Source organism: Lactuca serriola, chromosome 1 (genome assembly GCF_051521515.1).
Source record: "Lactuca serriola cultivar US96UC23 chromosome 1, Lser_US96UC23_V15, whole genome shotgun sequence".
Taxonomy (NCBI): Eukaryota; Viridiplantae; Streptophyta; class Magnoliopsida; order Asterales; family Asteraceae; genus Lactuca; species Lactuca serriola.
In genome coordinates, this window is record NC_136408.1 from 138,761,302 (window position 1) to 138,766,436 (window position 5,135).

Sequence of the window (5,135 nt, forward strand, 5' to 3'; positions counted from 1 at the left end):
ATACTCAAATGGACATTAAACCGAGCTAAAAATTAGCAGGAATGAATTTGACTTTTATTTGAAGTTTTTAAATGTAGGGTTTGTACGAATAGAAATTTTGGGTTGTCAGAATAAACGTATCCCCTTCAGCAGTAATATGAAAACCATAAAACTAGGGTTGAACACTAACCCTACTGGAACGTCTAAGAGGTAAGGACTCATCAATGGGCTCAACAAGAGTTTCCTCCTCGGGTTGAGTGCTAGTGTTAGAGGTTCCTTCATCACTTTGCTCTTGAATCTCTTCAATATCAATTTGCCTCCCACTGTCCTCTTGACTTATCAGTTCCTTTTCTCGGAAAACTCCTCTTCTAACAACGAAGACAACATTGTCACTCAGTCTATAGAAGAGATAGCCAAAAGACTTCTGTGGATAGCCGATGAAATAAAACTTCTCACTACGAGGTTCCACCTTTTCGTGAGTCTCTCGTCATACGAAAGCCTCATAACCCTAAACCTTGATATGTACCAACGAGGGAGCTTTCCCTGTCCACATATCGTGTGGTGTCTTGGTAACCTTCATGGTGGGAACTAAGTTAAGGATATGGGCGGCAGTCTCTAAGGCACACCCCCAGAAAGCTATCGGCAACAAAGCCCGAATCATCATAGAACGAACCATATCCAACAAGGTCCGATTACGTCTCTCAGCCACACCATTCAACTGTGGCGTTCTCAGAGGCGTTGTCACACCCCAAAACCAAGAACGGCGGAAACGTTCTGGGGCGGAGGACGTCATGTAAAGTATCACAACACAGTATATGTAAATAAGCAAACAACATCATCCATTGCATTAAATATATAATTTTAATACAAGCGTGTTCTGTACAGTTTTAGACACCAAAAATATAATATGAATCAAAATAATATGATGAGTCTTGAATGCGCTCCATCTTCTCAAAAGCTGGCATCAGTACCTGTCTACTGATGACCTGAGAATACAAGTTATTTTGAAAGAGTTTATCAACATTAAGCTGGTGAGTTCATAAGTGTTTTAGTGTCTGTGTTTGTTATTAAAAACGTTTGAACCTGTCGCAAGTATAAGTTGTAAAATGTATGTAAGTGTTTGTAAAAGTTTGAATCTCTCAGAAAAACCTATATTTTCTATTAAAGTAGCCTTCTACCAAGGCCTAATTGTTTTGTATGCTCTTGTGAGGTAAAAGTGTGTAATTTCCCAAGTGTAACTATCATTTAATAAAATATAGTTTGTACATTAATGTTTAAGTGAGGTTATCACTAAAAATGTAATGGGTAAATCATTGTAGTACTGTAGTTTTGTCTTATAGGAACTACTGCTGTACTAACTACCTTAAACCGGATTTTATATTAAGGCATTATGTGATAAATTGCACCATACTATCGACTAGTAACAACGACATAATGAATGGTCGTAATAACGAAATGACGTTTGGCACCTGTAGACTTGCAGGTCCGGCTGTAGCTAGCAGCAAGGTGTAGGATTGTCAATCCAGTATAGATCTATACGCAAACTCACGCTCTCCCTCCAAGAGAATTCTAGCTACAACTCGGGCCAGGACATTTAAGGCATGCTCCGATACAGTGGATCACAATTGTTAACGTATTCTTGTATATGAAATGAAATGTTTCTCGTTCTAGTATAGTTGTATATGTTCTCTTCCTAGTATAGTTGTATATGTTCTCATAGTAATGTAATGTATAGACTCATGAATGAACTGACTCATTGATCCAACAGTTGTAATTGTATGATCCTGTGTTACCCCGATGGTAACTCACTAATGATGTGTCTAGTACGTATGAATATGGAAATACTTTTATGTCTATATATGTATATTTGATATATAATTAATATTGAAACGACCTTCGGATGGTCACCCGAAATCCCACCAGACCACATCCAAATCGAGAAAAAGGAAATAGGGCGGATGGCCTTCCTAAGCCCTTTAAACATTATTTATACATCTATACATATATGGGCATGCAGTTTATAAGAAGTAAAACAAAGTTTAAATAAAAGCATTTGATAAGTAAAAGAGTTTGTAAAACATTTTGAAGTAAAACAATTTGATAAACAGTTTGAACAGTGATAAAATCATTGGTTTCCTAGTTATTAATCACATGTGATTAAATGAAATCACATGTGATTGAAGCAATAACTATAAGTATTTAACTTTTATCCCCCCATAAAGTATTTAAAACATTTAAAATCATTTCAAAGGTTGATTTAAGGGGTATGAACTCACTTGTGGTGAGCTGATTGGATTGTAGTGTCGGATACCGTGCTAGGTGGCAAACGGAGACTTGCTTACACGCACGAGCCTAGTTATCATATAATAAGCATATATATAACTAATTAGCCAAAATAATAACTTAATAAAATAAGTTGGGACACCTAGGAACATGAAAACACTTTGTATAAATGTTATAGGTCCTAAGGGTTGCATCTAAGTCGATACGGGACAAGGCAAAAGGGTTTGAAGCTTCCAAAGACCTTGTATAAGAGCTTACCACCCAAAAAACCCCACCTTTGGAGTTTACGGCCATGAACCCATGAGTTTACGGCCATGAACTCCTCACTTGGTGGTTTTGGGTGTTTTGAAGTGCTATACTAATCCTAGAATAAGCCTAGCATTGTTGGAATAATCCTTGAAGTAGTTTAAGGCCCTAGAATGCTCCATAGAGGAGTTTACGGCCTAAAGACCATATCCCCTAGAGTTTACGGCCGTAAAATCCTATGGGGTGTTGGTTTTAATTCTTTTAAGTCCCTTGCACAAGTAGGATAGCTTCTATGTTTTTTGATTTAGGCTAAATGGGACTTTAGGCACACATTTGTGCCTTCACTTGGAGTTTACAGCCCAAGAGTATTTCTTGGCCGTAAACTCCCTTTTACGGATGATTTTGAAGTAATTTACTCCCCATTCAAGTCATAAGTATTAAAGGGTAATTGTCTTAAAGCCTTAGGGGTGTTTAGGGCACTCTTAGCCCTTGAAAAAGGGTTTTACGGCCCAAGAGCATATCCTTGGCCGTAAACTCCTAAAACTATATGATTCTGAAGTGTTTTGGTGTCCAAATTAACTACAATCATTAGAGGGTAAATGTCTTAAGCCTCAGGGGTGATTTAGGGCTCACTTTGGCCCTTGAAAATGGTGTTTACGGTCCAAGAAACTCTTGGGCCGTAAACTCCAAAAGCTTTATGTTCTTGGATGATTTCTAGCCTCAAAAGATCCTACAATAAGTCCATAACTAGTTGTCTAACAAGGAATTGGGACTAGGTAGCTTTTAGGCCTTGTTTTGGAGTTTACACCCCAAGAACGTTCTTGGGCCGTAAGCTCCCGGATCTTGCATTTTAGGCATGTAAACAATGTTATAAAGCATATAACAAGTATTAAAACACATCTAGGAAAGTAGACTCACAATCTGGGATGAAAACCCGAAGATCCGTCAGATAGAAAATGGCTTTTCTCTAGTTGGAATTGTGAATAATGAATTAATTTAATTCAGAAATCTATTTATAGTCCTGAAATATTTAGGCAGAAAATATTTTTATTCTAGAAATTGGACTATAACATTATGAAACTTGGAATGTTCAAATTTCACAAACCCAGGAGCATCCACTCTCCTGATATCTCCTTAAACGTAGACCCTAATGTACAAAAACTCATTCGGAAGAGTATGAAATCCACTGAAACTGGATTGGCTTCTATTGAATAGATATTGTTCGTACAAAATGGAAATTCCGGGTTGTCACATCATTCCCCCATTAGAAGGAATTTCTTCCCGAAATTAGAATTTAAGCAAATAAGGAGTTACAAATAATTAAGCGAAAAGATGAGGGTATTTCAGTTTCATTTGATCCTCGCATTCCCAAATGAATTCCGGTCCTCGCTTGGCGTTCCAGCGAACCTTCACGATAGGGATACGGCTTTGCTTTGTCTGCTTGACCTCACGGTCCATGATCTCTACAGGTTCTTCCACGAAGTTGAGGCTCCCGTTGATCTCGATCTCGTCGAGTGGGATTACAAGAGTCTCGTCGGATAGACACTTTTTCAAGTTAGATACGTGGAATGTAGAATGTACGTTACGAAGTGTGTCGGGTAAGTCGAGTTTGTAAGCTACGGGGCCGACTCTTGCAAGAATCTCGAAAGGCCCTATGTACCTCGGATTAAGCTTCCCACGCTTGCCGAAGCGTATCAAGCCCTTCCAGGGTGAGAATTTGAGAAGGACTCGGTCTCCCACCTGAAATTCCAAAGGTTTTCTTTGTTTATCAGCGTAGCTCTTCTGTCGGTCTCTAGAGGCTTTCAATTGTTCACGGATCTGAACGATTTTCTATGTCGTTTCCTGAATGATCTCCGGACCGGTGAGAGTACTGTCGGAAGCTTGCCCCCTGGCTAATTGGGTGTCACCCACCTCAGCCCAGCACAGAGGGGATCTGCACTTTCGGCCGTAGAGAGCTTCAAATGGAGCAGCCTTGATGCTCGTGTGATAACTGTTATTATAGGAAAACTCGACAAGGGGTAAATGAGTATCCCATGCCTTCCCAAAGTCAATCACGCAGGATCGCAACATATCTTCCAGTGTTTGGATGGTCCTCTCACTCTATCCGTTGGTCTGTGGATGGTAGGCTGTGCTCATGTCCAGCCTTGTTCCCAAGGAATGTTGTAGTGATTGCCAAAATCTTGAGGTGAACCTACTATCTCTATCGGAGATGATGGACATAGGTACACCATGTAGCCGTACGATTTCCCTAATGTATGTTCTCGTAAGTTTCTCCATCTTGTTGGTTTCTTTGATAGGCAGGAAGTGTGCAGACTTGGTCAATCTATCAACGATGACCCATATGGTGTCAAGTCCACCCGTTGTCTTGGGAAACTTAGTTATGAAATCCATAGTGATCCGCTCCCACTTCCATTCCGGGATCTCTGGTTGTTGCAATAAACCAGAGGGCTTCTGGTACTCGACCTTAACCTTTGCGCAAGTAAGGCATTTACTTACGAAGGTAGCAATATCTGCTTTCATATTAGGCCACCAGTATAGCTTTTTAAGATCCATATACATCTTATATGAACCTGGGTGGACAGAATACCGAGTGTTGTGCGCCTCGGTCATGACTAAGTCTCGGAAAC